Source organism: Agelaius phoeniceus, chromosome 3, assembly GCF_051311805.1.
Source record: "Agelaius phoeniceus isolate bAgePho1 chromosome 3, bAgePho1.hap1, whole genome shotgun sequence".
NCBI lineage: Eukaryota > Metazoa > Chordata > Aves > Passeriformes > Icteridae > Agelaius > Agelaius phoeniceus.
The window spans coordinates 115,072,047-115,094,432 of NC_135267.1; positions in this window are offsets into that span (position 1 = coordinate 115,072,047).

Genomic DNA, 22,386 nt, shown 5'->3' on the forward strand with positions numbered 1-22,386 from the left:
GTGCTCTTTCTGTGCTTTGTGGGCTGCCTGACCTTCAGCCGAAACCACGACATTTTTCACAGTTCCAACCAATACTTTAGGAGAAAAAAAAAAAAGCAAGCAGCAGAAGGTACCAGTTAGATTTGCCAGGTATGAGACAATATAAAAGCAATGAAACTTTGAGGACACAGGAGAGCCTGTTGCCATCTCTGCTGGTAGCAGCAATAATGCCCTGCATTTAGCAGGCACTGTAACAGCTGTCAGGGTTAGGCAGCCACTGTAACTTATCCTCGGTGTTGCAGCGCTGCCACACAGCTCCACATAGGCCACTTTTGTTCATTTAGGGCTCTTTCATGTAGACACACTGAAGAGTCTTTCTTTCAGTACAAAAGAAAGATGATGTGTCTGTGATGGTTAATGCTCAGGAGAACCCTGTGAGACAGAGAAGTGGGAATGGGCTGAGAAGTCTGCAGGGCTTTGCTGAGTCCTGCAGGGGAACTGGGCTGCAGAGCTGAGCTGGACACTCCGGTCTCCTGAGATTTCACCTCTGTTCCCTCAGACTTTCCTACCAAAACAGCTTTGCTCTGCTATCTGACCAGAGAGGAGGTCCCATTACACAGCTCATTACACATCAGAAGAGCCCCAGGCTTAGCCTCCACACTAGAAAGGGCAATCCTATAAAATGGTTCTGTCCAGAAATGGACTTTCAGCCAAACATGGCTTATTTTCATCCACACATACCTTCCTAGAAAATGGGTCAGCAGCCAGATAGAAAATTTGCCAATGGGAACAGTGATTTAGTATCATCAACAGAGGTGAATGCTACAGGGAAGCTCAGAACAAGCAGGTAAATTGGAAGAAAAAATTCACTGATGACAAATGTAGGTAATGCCTCCTACAAAGCAAAATGGAAATTTTGCATGTGGCACACATATTCCCTGTTACCGCCTGTGGCCAGGGAGAGCTTAGCTTAAAGAGCTGAAAGAAAATTCTCCATACCTGGTACAGCAAGCCAAATAAATAAATAAAGTATTAAGAAGGAGAAGGATGTGACAGAAAACCAGACTGAACATATTCTAGTAATGGGGTCTCTTTAATGTCAGTTAATGGCTGCCTTCAACTGGGTCATTGGTCTGTAGCAAATAACAGCTCTGCACAAAGCCAGTGGTGTCAGATGTCTCTTTTTTCGTGTGTGAAAGGAGAAAGTCATTTATGTAGGGAGGTAGCTGGGAACAATAGGAGCCACCGTCCCTGCCAAGGGCTGATCCCCAGACAAATCTTTGGGCAGAGGTGGGATAACCCAGCTGCTACTGAATGGATGTGAGCAGGCTTGGCAAGGCCTAGGAGGGGGTGTGTGGCAGGGAAAGGAGCAAATGGTGAGCAGAGCAGCAGAGATCCCTGTGGCTCAGAGAGGAATGGCAGGACAGACTCCTGCCAGCAACAGGACTTCCCACTGTTTGCTCCTGCTGTGTTTGGGGCTCAGCAGTCATGAGCATTCTTTGCAAATAAACAGGCTGTGTCAAGGTGCATACCTGGCTTGTGTCATCCATTGCTCCTCCTAAAGGAAAACATCCTACAAGACCTTAAATATTGATTTACCTCTCAGACCAAAGGGGAAGCTATTCACTGTATTTGCCAACATACCCTTATTGCTGAGGAACAGCAGTAATGCGCTCAGAAGAGGGTGTGGAGAAGAAGTGAAATGACAAACAGCAGAAAGGTTTCGGTAGAGAGGTTGGAAAGTGTAGGTGTGTTTCATCATGTGCAAGTAGGGTGAGTAAGTGGGGATGCAACAGGAACATTCCTCTAAAGAGTGGAAGGGGAGCATCTCATCCACAATTCACATCCCTGAACACCAGGCAAAAAAACCCTCAGTGAAACTGAGAGAAATGGAAAAAAGGAAATTAAAAAAAAAAAAAAGCAATGCCTCCAGCTACCTGGAAGATGCATTGCTATAGAAAACCACTGTGACCAAAAACCTTGAGACCATTAAAACAGGACTCAAGAACTATAAGAATAAAGGCATGCAGATGACCAGCTTGTTTCTAAGCAGACAGAAGTCCCTATATTTCCAGACATAAACAAAGCAGTCTGACAGAAATAATACATAATTACCTGTAACTTTTTTTCCTACTCTCCTGAAAACAGCTGGAACTGATCCATAGGTTAAAGACGATGCTGGGTAGAAGTACTGGACAGTATAGACAATGATGAAGAAAGTATGATCTAGAATAAACTTTTGAACATGCAAACTGGACTGTGACTTGCATTAGCATAGCAGAATGTGTCTGAACACAGGGAACTTAAGGTAGAGGGACAGCATTTCAGAGGTATCTGAGCAAATACAGTCAGTCCTCTAGCACTTATGTACTCTGTTCTTACAACGTGGGGCTGATCCTGAAGAACTGACTTCCCATGGTGTTTTCATTAGTTCCAGATACAAATAGGATGGATCCCTGAGAGTGATACTTCTTAGCATGAGTGAAAGTGGCAGAACCAGATTCAATGCACAGAGAAGAAAATTATTGAGCCATGTTTAACTGCTCAGGACACCTCTCACAGTTTGGGGTGTCTTTGATTTATTCTCCCACACCCACACGCCAGGCCTCTGGAATTGGAGAGCTGCTAACTGCACCTGAGAAACAGCATTTCCTGTAAAGGAAGAAACTAAACACACCTTGCTTTCGTGTGCAGGGGAAGCATTAACTGGAAATCAACCCAGTCAACACTTTAAAAACTTGCTGTTGCCATGAAATACATCTGTGCACACATCTGTATGTGTAGGAATGGAGCCCCACAGACCACAGGAGGTCTGTGCTGCTCCAGCTGTTCCAGACAGGAGGCCTTTTGGGTGCCCCCTCCTTGTCCAGACAGCACAAGGACGCAGAGAGACCTTGGCACCAGCACATGCAGCTGTGACAGACCCACGAGAGCAGGACAGCATCCTTCCCTGTCCTTCTAATCCAAGCAGCAGAGCCCACTACAAGGAGCACTGCTGGGAAGGGCAGTGACACTTCAGCATGGGGCAAAGCGTGCTCACCCTCACTGCAAGCCCCTTGTCCAGCCACCTCAGACAGAGCCAGTCACCCTCCAGAACCCCCAGAACACACATGAGGATGAAGCCCTGGGCCTGGAGGGTGGTGTCTCCCTCAGTGCAGCGGGCTGGGAGAGGGTATGCCCCAGCAGGAGTGACTCCCCAACAGGACCTGCTCTAAGGTAGGGCTGGCCCACAGAGCAAACTGCCAGCGAAGCCTCGTCCAGCAGGGAACTAATTTAGTCTCTTGTACAGTTGATGAATGAAGAATTTCCTCTTGGGACTAAATTACAGGCCTTGTCAGGGTTGCTCTTTCGTGATCTGTTATTTAGATGTAATTTTCCAACAGGGCTGGAACACATAGCCATGAGCTAGAATAGTATTTGCTGTGAACAGCTGCCACACACCGTCCTTCACTTCCCACACCCTTTCCACCCTCCCTGGTACCCCCCTCTTTCCCTCCCTCCTGACACACATGCAAGACCCACTAGGCAGGGCTCACACTGCATCTGTTAGATCCTCACTGAGGTCCTTAATTAAACCACAAGAATGGCATTTGCCCACCTTCCCTGCGCCCCTGTTGTACAAAGAGTCACGTCTTGTTTGAACACGCTTAAAAACAGACAAGAAAGCTTTTTTCAGACTCTGATGATTACAACCCTGTGTCAATCTTTTCCCCCTTTGGCTTGAAGATAGACTTGTGATCCTCCTTTGGCTTTTTGAACTGCTGGAAGCTGTGTAAACACACAGCGTGGCCGTAAAGCTCTGCTGACCTAATGGCTGCTAAGTGCAAAGCAATTCCCTTCAAACTGCCCCATCTCACCTGTTCTGAGGTCATTAACGATGAGGTCTGAGAGCAAAGGCAGGAGCACTCTAGTTGGCCATTACCTAATGAAGAAATGGCTGGGTAGGACTATTTAAAGGAGTTTTCTAACAGCCCAGTAATTGTTTTGGGCTTTAATCCCGGGATGCTCTCTCTGGTTAGGAGGCTGACTATTTTAATGCGGGGCAGTAAATCTGAACGCTGAGGGACCATGTTACAATAGACCCTTCTGGAAGTCCCTCTGCTAGATGTGCAGCATAAACCCACAGAGCATAGAAGGAATCCAGGACTCTCTTTTATCCTTTTTGCACGCCCTCACACCTTTCCTCCATGTGCTCAGAATCAGCAAGCTGTCCAGCCTGCAGAACTGGAAGTCCTGTAGCAAGGAGATGGGATCCATTTTGTGTAAGTGAAGATGACCAAATAGCCTGAAATAATTTTCCAATGTAATGCTGGTGTGGAGCCTAAACAAATCAAGGAGCTGCTGACAGCAAATTATATAGTTTTAGAATAGCATAAAGGAGCTTGGAGGAGAAAAGGGTGAGGGATGAATTTGAACTCATTAACATGCAGGGGTAGACAGAGTATCTTATTTTACAGCCTCCCTGATGATCCCTGACACTTTGACATTCCCCAAACATAAGTCCCATGTGATCACCTTGGCACCTGCAGGCCGGCGTGCGTGGGCCCACACGTCTGGCTCGGTTCACATTCCCGGGCTGAGCAAAGAGCCCAAGCGCAAGGAGCTCCTGAGCAGAGACCCCCAGAGTGGGGCACCTGGGGGCTTGCGGGCACCCCAGGTGGTTCTCCCTGGGGGAAATGCGTGTCCATTTGCAGCGGGTCCTGCGCGCTCCTGACTCCCGGATCCCGGCGGGGCCGTTCCCTCGGGAATCCTGGGGCGGACAGGCCATAGAAACAGCGCCATCTACTGACAGCGGCGGGCGCGGCCCGAGCGCTCCCGGCACGGGACGGGGGATGCGGGACGCGGGGTGTGGGGTGCGGGATGCGGGATGGCAGCGCAACCCACAGCTGCGTATTCTGAGAGCAGAAAGGTTCTATAGTGTCTTTACACCACTCCCGAGCCTCAACAAGACGTGCTGCTGTGGCAACCTCCCTGCTAGAGAGCACCAGAATCCTACTGCAAACCTACTCCTTTCCCTGCGCATAAATCTCCTGCCAGGCCATTGATATTTTCTTAGATTTGTCTGTGATTTAAAAATACCTCCAGTCCATGTGTTTGGCCCTGTAGAACATTTACCAGAGCGAGGTGCAGAGTAAGGTCCTGTTTTCCAAACCAAAAGGACAGACCTGGCTCCCAAAGGCCATCAGTCTGTGCAGTTGGATTGTGAGCAGTACGCTGTGTGAGCAATTTTTATGGACACACAGGTGGTTTGCTCCATGCTTCTTGATGCATTAAATAATAAATGACTTCAGCTAAACTACAGTTCAGGCTCCTGTGTCATTCCCAATGACAGTGACTCAGTTTGCAGGATGTTTTTTGTTTGGTGCAGTGTGATGGCAGAGGATTTAGTCCTGGGCCAGCTGTCCCAGCTACATCCATTTGTGCCCATCAGGAGCAAGTTGACCCAGTGTTCCCACTGCCAGAGCTTTGGATGTTCAGTTACATGATACACAAGCTTTTAGCAGTGGAAATTCTGTACAAAAGACACTTTTTTTTTTTAAAAAAAACATTCTAAGAGCAAAAAATTAATTTTAAAGATTTCTCCCAGTATCCACAGCTCCCCATGAGACAGCTCTGCCTTATCTATAACCACCAAAGTATTTTCCAAAATGTGAAGACCTAGGCAGGAAGTCTGCATTTCTACCTACAAGGTCCCATGGTTTGTGTTTTATGCATACTCTGCCCTAAATCCAACAGAAGCTGCCAAAGAAGGCTCAGAGAACAGCTTGGCAGCTTTGGGTTGAGCCCTGGCACTCACAGAGCCCCAGTCATGCAGCTAGACTTCTTGTTTGGGAACAACACCTGTCTTTGCACAGTCTCCTCCCCATGAAATTTGTATTTCCAGAATTTCCTTGTTCCCAGGTCCTCAGGAGCACACCTGCTCACTGTGAGGGATGTCTGGCTGCACTCCTTGAAATGAAATGCTCCAAGAAGTGGATGATGTTGGGTTTTGTAAATGCTGGCTCCTGTTGTGATCTTTGTACACAGGTGCCAAAGCAGATGGTGCAGGGCTGCTCACCCTGGGCAGGGGAAGGAGCAGCTACAGGCACTGACAATCCCATCCCTGCCTGCTGAGGAAGAGAGGAGCCATTCCATTTTTCATGCAGGTTCTTTACCACCACCTCCCTCTCTATCTTACTTTCTCACAGCTCCTCACCTGCATGAGATCACTGTGAGGAGATGAGGAATAAGCATTTTGGAAGAATCTCAGCCAGTGCTGGTGAATTGCTATTACTTTTCCAATTCATGCTTGCACCTGAAGTGTCCAGTATCAGTTTGTGGTGACCACAGCCAGGAGAGTCTGTGTGCCCCCTGAATCTCAGGATCAAAAAAAAATGCAACATAGAATCATGGTATGGGTTGGAAAGGTCTCAAAGACCATCTGGATCCAACTGCCCTGCCACAGGCAGGGACACCTTCCAGTATCCCAGCTTGCTCCAAGCCCTGTCCAAGCTGACACTTCCAGGGATGGAGCAGCCACAGCTTCTCTGGACAATCTGTGCCAGGGCCTCCCCACCCTCACAGAGAATTTCTTCTTGATCTGAACCTGTCCTCTGTGGGTTTGAAGCCCCTGGCCCTTGTAAAGAGTCCCTCTCCAGCTTTAGGCACTGGAAGGCTGCCCACTCATCGCAATGTCAGCAGCAATGCCAGGACTGAAATCTCCAGCAGGTACAGCCCCTAAGCCAATTGATGTATCATTAGAGATCACTTGGTCACTAGTGTGGGGAAATAAACCCCTGAGATTGTTTTAAATCCTTCTGGCAGAAAACAACCTGGTCTCTTCCCCGCCTCTCCAAAACAAAAGTGTGTTTTTGACAAAGGTGAGAATGTTCTCTGAATCTCTGTGGCACCTCTCCCTGCTGCCACCTCTGGGTGCCTGGGAGAGGAGGAGTGACTGTCCCTCTTGGCACAGGGGCACTGAGGGATGCCTGAACTCAGAGAATGACAGTGAGGAATTGCTTGAGCCTTTGCCTCCTCAACCATGTCCCCACTTCTCAGGGCTCCACTATGAATTTCACAGTGCCTGGTGCTTCCCTAAATGACCTGTAGGATGATCTCCTGCTTTTCCTCACACTTCTTTTCCCTCTGGTCTTAGTGGGATTTGAAGGTACTTGAGCAACTTGGAAACCAAAAGTCAGTGAAAAACCTGCCCAAAGCCAGGGCTATTTTTGTGCAATTCCACCACTTTTTGGGCAGTCTCTGAGCTGACACATGCCTGCTAAGAGCCCTGGAAATCCTGCTCCAAGGTCTTGAGAGCAGCTTTGGTTCTTTCCATTAATGGTCTCTTCGAGCTACGCCCTCCAGCCACCACCTCTCTTGTGGCACAAACCCTGACATTCAGCATTTAGCACTGCTTTATTTACACAGGGGGGTCGTTCCTGCTCTCCCCCTCTCCCTCAGCTAATAAGTCTCTGGAGATTTTATCTCCATTTTTATCTGCTGCAAACCCCTGGGTCCTTGCTGTATTTCCCCAGACAGCAGTGCTGCTATCAGTGCCAAATATTTCAAGCTGTCAGGACATTACTGAACCGAAATTCCTTGAAGCCACTGACTGGTAGCCTAAAGGTGAAGCATTTAACTATATTGCATTGGGGTTAATGACTCTGATGGCCCCTGCATTAGCTCATTACTGGTGGCCAGTTGCTGCTGGTGGCAGTGTGGGGACATCACAGAGTCCATCCTGGAGCAGCCCCACCTTCCAGCTCCTGTCCCTCACCATGACTTGCCACCTCACTCCAGATTCCTTAGGATTTTCCTGAAATTGTGATCTGTGTTGCATTTTTTCATACTTCTCAGTTTGTCCCTAGTAGGAGAAGGGGTGGGGTCAGGTCTGTTTTTAGCATATTTTTCCTTTGGTTTTTAAAGTTTATTTAAACTGACTCACATTTAATTGTCCTAAGGTAAACAGATGAATCACCCAGGGGGGGATACACCTCCAAAGGTCAGGGTTCAAAGCAAGTTTTTTTACTTTCTTTCTTTTCCTTGGGCTTAAATAAGGAAAACTGAGTTGGTTGGAAAATAAAACTATTTTATTTGGGAGTTCAGCAGACAGTGACTCAGATTTTTTAGTTTCCTGAACTTTTTACTTTTATATAAGTAAGACCCTTGATAAACAGGTATTGGGCCCACACCTGTCATGGAAAGAGCAGCAGGAGTTCAGCAAGTGTGGTAACAGAAGCTCTCTTGTTCTGCCACTGGAATTAGCTGCTTGGCTACAGGGAGATTCTTGATAACTCCTAATTTGAGCCCTTCAGACCAAGTGTGCTGCAGGGCCCCTTTTTTTCCCTTTTGGAAAGATCATAATCAGCCAATGAGAAAACATTATTAAAAAAAAAAAAAAAAAACAAACAAAAAAACAGAAGAAGAAAAGAGCTACAAGTTAAATTTTGCTTCTGGAAAATGCAGTCCCTTGAAATCCCTCGACAACTCGCTACTTGAATTTTTCTCTCCTATTAAAACCCATTCCCGGTAAAGGGTTGCTATTTCTGACCCCGCTTGTCTGTGTGGGATGTGTCTCCTGCTCTGTGTTGATAGTGTTGGCTGCAGAGCTGCTGGCTGGTGTGGGGTGAAGCTGTCAGAAAACAGACTGTACATTTGTATTTCCCAACATTTCCACTTTGATCTGGTTTTGGGCTGGGAGCTATCTCAGGTCATGCTAACAGCACCTGTAGCCCTGCACGGAACACCTTGCTCAGCTGAGTTTTTGTGTTGATCCCTTCCCTCCTGGCAGTAACTGAGAAAAAAAAGACACCAGAGGAGACCTTTGGAAACACAAGGCTGTAGAAGTCACACCACAGGAAGAGTGTGGAGAAAAGAGATATTTGCAGCTTTCCTTCACCAAGTCAGACAGCTTGGGGACCATCACATGATCTGGTCAGAGGTCGCTAAGCAGGAAGGGCAAACTGAGGATTTCTGAGCCCCCATCTGGCTCTAGCATGAGTAACAAGACTCTCTGGCTGTGCTCACTAGATCTTGAGTCCATCATTTCCTGGTAGACATGAGGGATACCTGCTTCCCTCTTGTTCTCCATCAAAAGAGAGGTCCCCAAAGTTCCTCTGATTTTGGGAACTGAGGTGCATCACTCTGCCAGCATGGACAGGCAGTTGGATACAGCAGGGTTTTCCTACAAGTTCCTGATTTGCAAGTGCTTTGAACTTCCCTGTCTGTAAAATATGGAGGGTAACAACACTTCCATACTAAATCCCTCTGAGATATTCTACTACCATGGTCATGCTTTGACTGGATACATTTCTTCATGCAAAAATGTAAGGAAATAGTCCTTTCTTTCACTGCATTTCTCTTGATAAATTTGAGGGTTCTGAATTTGGAAACAAAAGGGAGAAAATCCACATTTCTAAATAATCCAAAATATTAATTTAAATGGAAAGATGCTCATCAGAAATTTGCATAACCAACAATGTATTTCACTATTTTCTTTCACTTTTTTGGTGACCAGCTCTTTCCTCTGGCTTGCTAGGAACATTTATATGTGAACTGATAGACAAGAGACTTAGTGAAAAAGAAGCAGGAGTAACTCAAAGAGCAACTCCTGCTTCATTTTGACGACATTTAGTGAATGAAGAGATTAAAACAATGATTGGAAGAACCCATTCCTGCTTTTCATTAGCATTTAGGCTGCAGCATAACCTAATGGGCAATATTCCAGTACTTAATAACCAAAAGTTTTCCCCAGTTTGACCTAAAAATGATATAGTGAACTTGAGGACTACCTCAATCAAACATTTTGTTTGTCAGGTCTCTGAGCACCCACAAACACTGGATGAGTCCGAGAGACTGGAACTTTGGTGTGCTCCACTCTAACTTTGGTGTGCTCCATTCCTGTGCTCTTTTGTCCCTCTTTGCCCACCCTGAATGCCTGGACCACTTTCAATACTCTGATCTCAGAAAGGATTACTTCTAAAAATAGTTTATAAATGCAGAGATTAGGAGTCTAGTTTAACAAGCAAGGTTTGAAAAGGGGAGCAAGGTTTGAAAATATAGTCCCCAAACCCCCAGGGGTTCATTTACCCATTGTCCCTGGCTTTCACAAAAGCCAGGTTTGGGCAGCTCCAGGTACCTACAGAAAGTGACAGGGGTGGAAACTCTCAACAACAGTTGCTTGGAATGCTCTGCAGGGGCAAACAGTATTTAGTACTGAACCCATGAACCTCTCTCCAGCCGTTATGTGAAGCCCAGCTGCTGCTTCCCTGGAAAAAAACCCCAACCATCTCCATATTTCATCCTCATGTCCTTTTGGGTTGCTCAAAGCAACTCCCAAAGCCACCATGTCTCCCATCTGAAAGGAACCTCCTGGTTCCAGACCCACTAAACATCCCCCACAAAATCTGCTCCTGTTTGTTTTGCACTTGTTTGCTGTCTCAAACCATCTTAACCATGGGAGGCCCTGGCTTTCCTCACTCAGAAAGGCTTGGTGTCCACAGGAACACCTTCTCCTTGTCATGCTGCCATTCCCAGCCTCCGGAGGAAGCACAAGCCTACGGCCAAGTTCTCTCAGCATTCTGGAAATCAAAGGGAACATTCCCAACACGGGGTCTGTTTGTATTTACACGGAAGCTCCCGCAGCCTCCGTGGGCTTTTCCCTCTTGTTCTCACCCTTTTCTCTCCAGCAGAGCCTGTGTACTTGGGAAGAACACCGAGCTGCTCTGTATATTTCTTTAGTTCTGCCTCTATTAGCAGCTTCCGTCCGCCCTCCCAGCCCCGAGCCCAGGGAGCTGGCAGCGAGGAGATCAAACAAACACAGCTGCTCCCTCCCCAGCCATGGCGCCCGCCGTGCAGGTGGAAGCGGATGGCTTTGAGGTCGAGGTGTAAATACCCATAATTAGCCATGAATTACATTTAATACCCCTGACAGGCTCTGGTGGGAAACAGGTGGGGCAGACGGCTCAAAGATGCACACTGGAAAAAATTCTCCGTACTCAAGTTGATCTCAAGCCCGTGGAATCGCATGGAAAGAATCCCCCAGGGCTGTGATGGGCTTTAGACCAGGGTTTTGTGCAAAACCAATAGGAAAAGCTGGATACACAGGGTGGATTGGCAATTTCAGCAGCCTCCCCGTTGGCAGGGAGAGTTAAAGGAGAAAGCGTGGAGAAAATTAACACAGACAGAAGAAGAAGAAGAGGAAATCAAAACACAACTGAAGGGTGGGGAGAAAGACAGAGGAATGGTAATTTATATCTTCATTTCAAAGATACTCATATGCTCTATTCTGACACACCTTGCAGAGAGCAACAAAACAGCATGGGCTGCCAGAAATAAATGCTATGGTGCTCACATTCTAAGTTCTTCTTTTCTCATTTTTCTGGAGAGTTATTTCAGATATTTCTTTCAATCTGACCTTTGAGCTGCTTGGAAGATTTACTGAGTGCCTCAAATGCAGTCATTTTTGCAAACCTGATGTGTAGCATTAGGTATAGGAGAGTGTTCCAGTGATGTGCAAATAGGTCAAGGCCAAAAGTGAACCAATAAGGTAACCAAGCAGGAATGCAAAGTGAATGGAGCCCTTTATGCAAAGGTGAAGGGTTCATTTTTTTCCAGAACTATGAAATATTGAAAAGCTTGTGTCAGAGCCCCCCTACTCAAAACCTTTTGATAAGCAGAGATGTTTTTAAAGCTACTCAAACTTCAGTGCATTTGTCCTTGCACCTCTAAAAATGTTGCTCTTGGAAACTCACCTGTAAGTACAAATACAGGGTTGGAAAACATAACTTTGCTGTAACACACAAAATCTACAGTAAACCTTGAATTTATGTTTGTGTGATATGGTTTCAGACTCGCCAATGCTGTCATATCTACCTGATTTTGGTGGGGTTTTTGTGCTACTCTGTCCTTTATCTCCTGCCTTTCCACACTCCAATGGCATTTGTGGGGGCAAATCCTCACCTGATGAAGGTTTACTTTGTGCTTTTGATACTACTGAGAATCTAACCAAATCTCCTTAATGGAAACTGAACAGCAGCCACGGAGACCCATACTCACAGGTTTGCCTCAGCAATATTCCAGGCTGAGTTTACAATTTTTGTTTCCAACATGACTCATACCTGTGAATTTATTTCTCATTTTTCATGACCAGAGTGCCATGTTTTTCACTTAACAGTCAGGCAAATCCTTCCTGGAAGTTTGTGTTGATATTTTAAATCCCTTTGATTTCTTTCATTCTGACACTTAACAGTTACAGTGATTCAATCAAGAAATAGAAGCAACACCCAGTGACCCAAACAACTCAAAATATATCACCAGCACCAGAGAGTCAAAAGAAACAAGAAGGGATACATGGAGTGAAACACTTTTTCCCCCTTCTCATTTAAAATGATCCAATAATTTCAATGTGATGCCAAAAAATGGGAAAATGAAAGTCTAGTCAGAAGAAGTTCTGGAACTAGAAGGCTGAATAATTTGATGAAGTATTTATAAACCAGTCCTCTCTGCTGTAGTGCTTTGCTTGTCCCTATGGAAAAACACCAAAGGGCAAACAAGTTAAAGCCATATCACACCCTCCTGCAACTGTTCCACTCCACAGATACCTGTCCCCAGTCATAAATGAAGACCCTTGTGTGTTCCAGCAAGTCCCACTCACTGAGAACATCTAATTCCCATTAAAAAGCTAATTTCAGACATATGTGGTTATATGTGTTGCTTAACTGTGGTCAAGGTGCATCCATTTAATTCCATTTTAATATTGAGGTTTATTCTGCTAAGTAGGTCAGTGCCAGAGATGCCAAAGTCTTCCCTGGTTTGCAAAATATTCCCCCCATCTCTGGTGGAGCCTGCAGCACCCACATCTGGACTGTGGCCTGCAGTGAATGAAGAGCTCAGCACAGCCCAGTGAATGCAGAGCCAACCTGAGCACTGAGAGTGTGGCTGTAACCCGAGTGCCATTTACACCTCCCATGAGACAAACCCTCCTGCTTTCAGCACTGCCAAAGGCTGAGTCCCAGCCCCCTGCACCTGGAGCTGCTCTCTCTCCTCGTGGCCATGGGCTGAATCCCACTGGAGAGGCAATGCTGGCCATCCTCCCCACTGAGAAATTGCTCTGCAGGGAAACTGGCCTGGCCAGTGGCAGGGGTGTGAAAACAAGCAGTTGCTGAAAGGCACCAACACTGCATTAACACCAAACAAAGAGCTGGAGATTTCCATGACCAACCTTCTCATGGCTTTTAGTCATACCCTGAGCCAGGGAACAGAGACACTTGGGATAATTAAAGCAAAAAGGTCTTTTTGAACCTTAAAAGATTTCAGTTTGGCTGAACTGGAATTTTAGACAAAGGTTCACATGGGTTTTTATTTCCCCCAAGCCAGTTTATCCACCTTTCCTTTTGAGACAGGCTTAGATTTTAATCCTCAATACCTGTGAAGTTATTTATGCTAGTTTGTTTGTTTGTTTGTTTCCAATTAACTTTTAATTCATTTTTGGGTCTGAGCAGGATATTTATTTTTCAAAATGCTGGGTGTAACCATTTATATAAACAAATCTGCCTCACTCATTTTTCTCTTTTTGATGTTGATTTCCATTATTTTTAGCCCCATGTGGGATGGGAGACTTTCCTACATGTCCTGGTAACTCTGCATGAGAATAGATACCAGTGACCTCCATTCCATTTAACAATGGATTAATTGATCAGCCTGAAAAGTTTAGCCACAATTAGTTTAAAATAATTTATTTTAAACCAGATGAGAAATCTGCAGAGCATGACCACTTTCATCTATCTGTGCGCATATTTTTCATTTCATTAGAAACTCCAAATCTTCAATGTTTCAGCCTAAATGGATCATGGCTTGAGAGTACATAGGTTTTTTGGGCTTTTCACTAATCTTTACCTTGTAATTTTGAATAAAACACTGTCATTTTCTACAGGAGAATCACAACAACAGCAGTAACAAATAATACATCATTTTTCAACCTGCTGTGTTATGTGCACAACTTTCTAGCCCACCAAAATGAGCTAGAAATAGAGAGGAAAAACCCATGAGCTGCCTGGTTTTTTTGGAGTATCTCCATTACCTTATGTTGGGAGTCTGTTCCATTGATCCTCAGAACTGCACTACAAGTCACTGACTGCATTAAGGAACAGATTTGTTAAGACTGAAAAAAAAAAAGAAAATTACCAGGCAGGTTGGTTTCTTTAACTGACCATAAATTCAGTATCCCTGGGTACAGATCCTCCCTAGCTTTTATGCATGCAAACTGTCAGATGGGCAAGGAATGAAAGCCTGGAAAAACCTGGTCCTTTTTTTGAGTGATTTCAGATTTTCTCCATTTCAAACTGCTGGAGGTGAGACAAAAGGTTCAGGAGGTGGTGTAAAGGCTTGATCTGAACTCAGAGCAGGCAGCAGAGCTGTGGATGCACAGTGAAAAGGAAGCCTTAAGAAGCCTTCTGCCTCCTTACAGGGGTGTTTAAGAGCTCACATAACTGTCAGCCAGCCTTTACTCTAGGAAATCTAGAAGGAAGTCCCATAGGGTCTGCAGTAAAAGTTGGGGGTGTAATATTCTAATGGGATGAAGAAGAGGAAGAAATCCCTCTGTAACCTCACAGCAAACTGCTCCATGGGCCACCTGCAACCCTCCGAGGAGGCCCTGCCTCAATGGCACAATTGAGAGCCATTTATTTAGTGGATAAAATTGTACATGGGTTGTGCTAAGTGATTGGAGATTTACACACACATGGAAGCCAGCAGAGATTAATTACTGCTCGGTCTGAACTTCATAAATGCAAGGCAGCACAGAAGCCCTGAGTTTCATTATTTCTCTCTATTTACTCACTAGCCAGCTTTTTAATACCAACTAAGAGCCAAAAAGAAATTAAATGAAAAGATGAATATAAAAATATTGGAAATAGAGACACATACACTTTCAGAGATCTCTTTTCTACCATAAGCAGTCCCAGGCCACAGCAGAGCTGACTCTAATTCAGACTGAGCATTTTCTTCAGCTGAAGGATGACTTGCCCTGCCTGCAAGTAAATATTTGGTCTCCAAAGGTGAAGGGTTGCTGGCAGATTTGCCCAACTCTGCTGTGATACAGATGATAAAGCCCCAACTCCAGGAAGCAAAGCTTCAGTATAGTCAAACCAGAAGGGATGCTGAGTCCCTAAAAACTCTGCCTTTCTTTGAATGTTAAAGTGGTATGTGTGTATCATTTCCCTAAAAGCACTGACACAGTGCTCCTCCACCCACGAGAAGGAAGAAGGCTCCTGTCTGTGCCACAGTGAAGCAGAAGGCTTCAGCTTTTACAAAGGCACTCAAACCCAGGTTAAGTCCTCCCACAGAAAGAAAACCAAAAACCAAAAACAGCACGAGAGCTAAAACCAGCACATACAACACTGTTCTCATCCAGATTTGTTGAGGTCCTTCATATCCAAGACCAAAAGCAACAACTTTTCATCCCTCTGAGGTACAGGCCTCTGTTTGCCCCTCATTCCCTGCTGGCTGGGTTTGCAGGCACAGTGCCGTGCCCCAGGCATGGAGTGCTGGGCTGGAACACGTTTGGCACTCCATCATGGCCTGGTCATACACACCAGTCCCCCTCCTTCCCTTCTGGAACACAAAAAGGAACACCACACCGATGAGAGTGCAATTCATGCCTACTCCACAGCCCCTCTGGAGTGCTGAAGCAGATGTCTTCTGGGACAAAGAAGGAGATGCACAGATTCCAAGTCCCCAAATGCCTAGGCTTTAAAAGGACAATAGTTCCGGCTTGTGGCGCTCAGGGAATTCAATAGTTGTGGTCAAGAAGGGAGGAGTGCAGTGTGTCTGTTTATTTGCTTTCTGGCTACTTGAATGGCTCTGCCATTTTCCCAAGGGTTGAAAGGACGATGCTATCACAAAGCTGCCTGTGAAGGCATACAAATTTCATATGCACTGGGGAATGAAAGATTTGCTTCCAAACATTGGGTGCATTTCCAAGCTCTCCACTCCTCCTGAGTGCGGTCAGGAAACCTCGTAAGAGTCGACTCCACTTTGAATGGTCTGAATCCAGTTGGGCCACAAACGCCATGAGAAGAAAGTTTCTCATGCCACAATGAAGAATTTTTCCCATGTAGACAAGGCCTTAATTAATCTTTAAAGTGTTCCAGTTTTAATTTTAGGTCACAGTTGGGGCTGGTTCTTACCATGGCTCCTGTCCAGCAAAGCTCTTAAGCACATGCCTAATTCTGAGCATTTAAAGTAGCCTCGTTAACTTCTATGGGATTGCTCACATGCTCAAAACTATGCAGATGTTTAAACTTCTGCTGGATCAGGGCCTGTCTCGGAACTTGACTGTCCTGGAGTCACAACAACAACACAGTGTAAGAGAAATGCTCCTGAACCGACCTTCAAAGTCCTGTCTGAAGCCATACTGGAAGGGCCAGACAGCTGGCAGGCTTTGCAATAGTTTCTTCACCACAGTATAAATTACCTCTGATTTGTTTAATGACTGTTTGGAATCAGGATGTCTCAGCCCTGCTAATACAATGCCCCATGGGCAGTAATCCTTTTTTTTTTTTTGAGAAGAGTCATAGGCAAAGCACATTTTCAGCAGAATAAACCACTTCACACAGCTGTAGGTGAACTGTGTGCTGTGTAAGAACCCTGGCCCCCGTGAGGATCCCAAAGCAAATCGGTGTGTGCTTTTACGGAGTGTGCTTTATTTCTCAGCAAAAACCAGCATTTCTTAATGAGGATGTATTGGCCAAAACATTGATTAACTGTGGCTTTTAACAGCTTATTCAAAGAGGTATGAATTTAATCAGCCCTCGTCAAAGTAAGAAGAATTAGCATTAAGCTGGTTTATAGCTCAATTCTCCTGGCTGGAGGACAAAATGAAAGAAATAATTTTTAAAGGGAATGATTAGAAAGGTGATTAAGTGATACCATCATATTTGCTTGGGATTCAAATTCAAATTTTGTTTTAAAACTGAGAAATAAGGAGAAGGCAACTGGAGAAATGCTGAAAGCCCTGATTTGTCATGTTGGCATTGCTGTAACCCCTATTGTCTGACCTGGGCTGCATTAAAGACCAGTTAATGTGAAGTTCAGATGGGATTCTCTTTGCTTAGAGGTCTGCCCAGTGATGTGCAAGAGATGCCAGACAGCTGATTTCAAAATCCGCTTTTTCTCACCTGCACAAACCTTCCTTTCCCATTTCTGTAGCTGAACAAAGTTGCCTGTCGCAACATTCCTGCCCTGTGAAATATGAAACATCTACACTGGTAAGGATCGGATCAAACCCAAAATCTAAACAAGGCCCATTTTTCAGTTAGTGTTCTTTCTTGAAACAGATTTGGAGTTTTTAGCCACTGAAGCTTTCTCAAGCAAAAAACAGATTTAAAAGGAAGTCTGAGAAACTGGAGAGTTCTGAGGAGGAGTCCTTTCCCATTCTGAAGTGCCATTGCTGAGGATCTGCTGAAGGGCTGACCATCTTCATGGAAGCTGACAGACATCACTGGCTCTTATTTTAGAGAACAATTTCCTGCCAGTTGCCCTCACTTCCAGCTAAAGCCCCAGTACACAACAAGTTGCTGCCCCACTTCCTTCTCTTGGCTTCTCTGAATTCCCCTCCAAAGGTATCTGCTGTTAAACTGTGAAGCCTCCTCATGTTCCTGGCACCGTCCTGAGCCTGCACGGCACCAGGAGAACTTTTCCTGATGAAACACAGCATGCCCAAGATGTGCACACAATAAAATTCAAGTGTATGCATCTTGGAATCTGGATGATTTTTCTGATGGGAATAGTATTTGTTCTTCTTCATGTCTTTCCCCTTAGCTTCAGATCAACTTGGGAAAAAATGCTTCAAAAAGCAGTGGCAGAAATGCTGCTAAGAGAGGCTCTAAACAAAAACAGTGCACTTAAACACAGCAGGAATTGGGGAACCACAAGTGAGAAAGAGAAATCCAGGGGAGTAGAGATGCTCCAAAACACTGCAGTTAAAATAGGACAGGATCTGGAGTCTAGGACTGCAGAGAGTAGAGGAAATACCTAAAGTATTTCTGGGAAAACAGCCACTGGAACAAAAGCATTTCCACTTTCAGGGGCCCCCAGGGCTGGTGGAACACGCTCACACGGTGCTGAGCTAAACCTGGAGCTTTTCAGGACAACTGATAGGCTGAACCCTGGAAAAAGGAACTGGAAGAGAGACAGGTCCTGTTCTCAAATGATTTATGGTTATTGCTATAGATGCCTAATTGAGACAGCCACGTGATCCCAGATGAAGGAAAAGCATCTGTAGATCTCCTTACCAGGACTAGAAAACCACCAGAGCTATTTATTTAATCCTTCTCATCTCCAATGAAACACAAATACAGCGACTTCCAAGAACACATGTGATCCATCCTGGAGGACCAGTGAAGGTAACCAGTCTGATGGTTTATTGGGATTCTCCAGATGGCTCTGATGTGGAATTGGCCCCTTCCAGCCTCCCCAGCCTCAGGCAGAGGACAGGGATGCTGTGACCAAAAAGCCAGAGAGTTACATGCTCTCCTCCCAGCAGCACCAAGTAATGCAGAGCGGCTTTGGTGAGCAAATGCCCAGCTGTGCATGGAAGAGCCCACATTGTGAAACGGGACACTGGGACACTGTGGGGCATCAGTGCAAAGCTGAGGTAATGAAGGGATGTGGTGAAGCTCTGACAAAAGGAGCTGCACAGCTGCACCAGGGCTTGTGCTAATTATTCCTAATTAGGGGAGTCATGGAGCCACAGTGTAGCGCATTTGGAATGAAGCAAATGCTCCTCACAGGCCCACGGGGTGCCAGGTACATCTGGCTGGTTCTGGGTCAAGTAAAATAGAGTAACCTTCTTTCAGCTGGTGCTGTGCAGCTTGGGGTTAATTGTATAGTGGGAGCTTGTATCTACTGAGTGGTCAACAAGCAAAAAAGAAGGGATGCATGTTAAAAACCCTAATCGGCAGCTGTGAACTACAGAACCACAATTGCACTCCCATCTGGGACCCTTACTGTCTATTAGGTCATATGGAAGCCTTGTTGGAATTACAGCCTCCTAATTCAACACTTGCCCAGCTTTACTCTGTTATTATCACATTACTGCTATTTTTATATTATCTGTAGATCAGCAATTGGGAGCTATGCCCTTATACCCTCAGCAGCTGCTTCAAGCCATGACAAAATCCGCTGTTGCCTTTGCAATGGCTGCTTCCTCTTCCTCCTCTTGTTCTTGCAGGAGCAATGGAAATGCATCCCCTGCCCAACACCTACCCCAGCCTCCTTCCAGCACTCGCATGTGTTAATTTTCTCACTCTTTGGTCCTCCATCAGGAGCAGAGCCTGTCTTCTGGGAGCTTCCTGTTTATCTCAAACCAAAGGAGATACCAGAGTAGTAAATGGGTGTCCTGGATACATTTGCACAGTTTATCTCTTTCCACATGTAAATATTCATGAGGCAATTCCTGACCTCATGGAAGCTACTGATAAATATCCCCTTGCCACACTGTGAGATCCGAAGTTGTGGTGCTCTCCTGGCAGCTCCTCAGCCCAGGCATTTGAAGGCTAATCCATCCCCACAGGGCCATGACCACAAGGCAACACCCACAGCCAGGGAATATTCTATAAGATCTTCAGCATTGGGTGTTATTGGCAGGGATGGTTGGAAGAGTGATTTATAACATGAAATACTGCATTTACCAGTTGCTTTTATGTATATGTATGTACATTTACATATATATATATATATATTTACACACATACATATTTACATATATACACACATATATATGGCATACAAAGTGATATTAGTTGGTTGAAACCACTTGACACTTTAATATTGCAATAAGGAGTCAACAATAATGTACCAAAACATGTAGCTAGTTAAGCAATTCCCATCATTACTTTTCATAGAATGGGAATTTGTAATGTCTGCTTCAGGTTTTCTCCCACAAGAGAAATATTTTCTGATTGTTGTGGGTTTCATTTGGTTTTTTGACTTCTAAAAAGTGGCCCATCTTAGCTGATTTTTAAAATTTAATCTAGGATCCCAGTAGCATGAAGACATGGTTTGGGTTTTGTGACAAAAAAGAATCACTGAAGTCAAAGAGTTTTTCTTTTCCATTTTACATAATTCATTTTCCTCTATTAAAAATGAAAATTTTATGTGACTAAATAAAGCAGCCAGTATCTTTTAGATATTGTATCAAAACAGTATGATTAAATCCTAGCAGAAAATGCTTCACACCAACCACCAAAGGATGTGTGAAGCACGTAGCAGAAATAAGAAAAGCTTTGTGGCTTCTTCCCTTGCATGGATGTGGCTCTCCAGTGCAGACTAATCCTGTAATTTTGGAGGAGGAATTTCCATGGCAATTTTCCATGGGAATCTTTATCTCCTCTGAGGTTCTGCAGACACGTTGGCTGGTGCTCTAGGGTGCAAAGATGGGAGCAGGAAAAGATTGCTGCAGAAGAACCACAGGACCATCAATGGTATCATCCTAACGTCCCGAGGGTCCAAGTCCTGGCCTTTCAATCTGAAAGGGTTTTTCCTCTGCACAAGCCTCATTAACCATGCAGAAACCATGCAGCCATAGCAAATGACTTCAGCAGTCAGCTCCTGGGAGTCTGGGCTGGGCACAGGGGCAGTAGGGCCAAAAGCTGCCAAAAAGGCCTCATTTCCCAACTATGCCGTGCAGCTGGGATTGCTGACAATGAGGAATGACGTTGGTCAGACACTAAGGATGAGTGTCTGAGACACCAAGGATAAGCTGGAGGACACTGCTGCTGGTGAGGGCCTAAGGGGAAGCTGCAGAGGAAAGCCCTGCAGTGGCATAAGGAGAGACAGGAGAGGCCCTAAGAGAATAAGAGATGTAGAGAATGACCCCCAAGCCCTGAGGGACCATTTGAATTGGATAAACACATAGTTCTGCTCTGAAGAGCAAGAAACAATCTATACCAATCATCACCATGCTGGTAATTCCTAAGCAAATGCACAGTCACAGCCAAGAAGGTTTATCCTTGTCCCACTCACAGTTTGTGGCTGAAGGTAAGTCTGTGTTCTAACACCATTGCTTTAGTCACCTTCTGTAGCCAGATGATTACATCTACACTTCAGTTTTCTCAAAGCAACCATTTTTCCCAAATGTTAAAATCTTTTTTAAGGGGCCTGATTGTCACTCCATAATCTTTCAGCACTTTCTAACAGCTAAGACTGTTTTCCCTTGGGAAAATGCTCACTTGAAGTCTCTCCCTTTCCTCTAAGCTTCTGTCCTTCAATCCTGAGAGCCAGGGAGATGCCCAAGCTTTGGCATTTCCATTCCTGGTGATCTCCTGGGCATGGTCACCATGACCCTTCATGAGGGATGTGCTTACATGGTCACTTTTCTGTATGAGAGCAGAAATGGACTTGGAGGAGGATCAGGGCTGGACCAGCAGCCAGACGTGCAGTACTCAGTGGGTTTTTCATAACACCAAACACTCTGAGCAGTAGAAAATTGATAAAAACTCAAGCACCAGAATTATGAACTCTAAGACTGACATCTTTTACAACCACTCCCCACTTCTCTGCCTTCATTTGCTTAATTTATTTTGTCAAGGCCTTCATAATGCATGAAAAACTCAAAAATAAAATTGCAGTTAAATAATATGCAAGTTAAAACATATTTCAACTAGGTATAAGCAATCAGATTCCTGATCCAGGAGCCTTGTCAAGTCTGGTACAGAGGTAGTTTATTGCAGGAGGGATAATATCACCTATCTGTTTTTGTCTAGCTGATATTTGCAAAGCAATCAAGAAGTTTCTGGCTAAATGAATGAGAAATCTTTAAGTCAGCTATTATCTTGAAAATCTCAATAATAAGATTATTGTAGTCATTTAACTGTGAATTTTCTGGGCAGCAGATTAACATCAAATCTGAAGTGCTGGTGCTTCTACCTGGTTTGGTACCTATCTCATATTGCTCTAATATCTGCCCTATATTAATGCAGTAGCCACACACTGCTGCTTCTTTATAAACACGTTTGTCAGGTCACATAAACACGTTGGCAAAGGCTTTCATATTAATCCCTTCTATTACGTTCAGTGAGGATCTATAAAAATGAATTAAAAACCTCTTTTTTCCTACCCTTAGGAAGACTCTTGCTTCCTATCATTTTGCCATCTAGGTTATAATTAAAGACACTGGCTGCTGTGGCCTGTATACATAATTGCAATATATGATCAAGGATTGTAAGCACCAGGATAAATGCATTATCACGCTGTCTAATTATCGTGTTATCTGACTGACAGGAGGCTGTTTTATCTCTTTCTAGGGATGAAGGACATATCTGACAGACACCAGGACTTGGCTTTGATGTCAGATTTGTATACGAAAGAATCAAAGAGTCAAACCCTTTCCAAAATGGTTCCAATGTGGTTTAATCCCGCCAGACAATC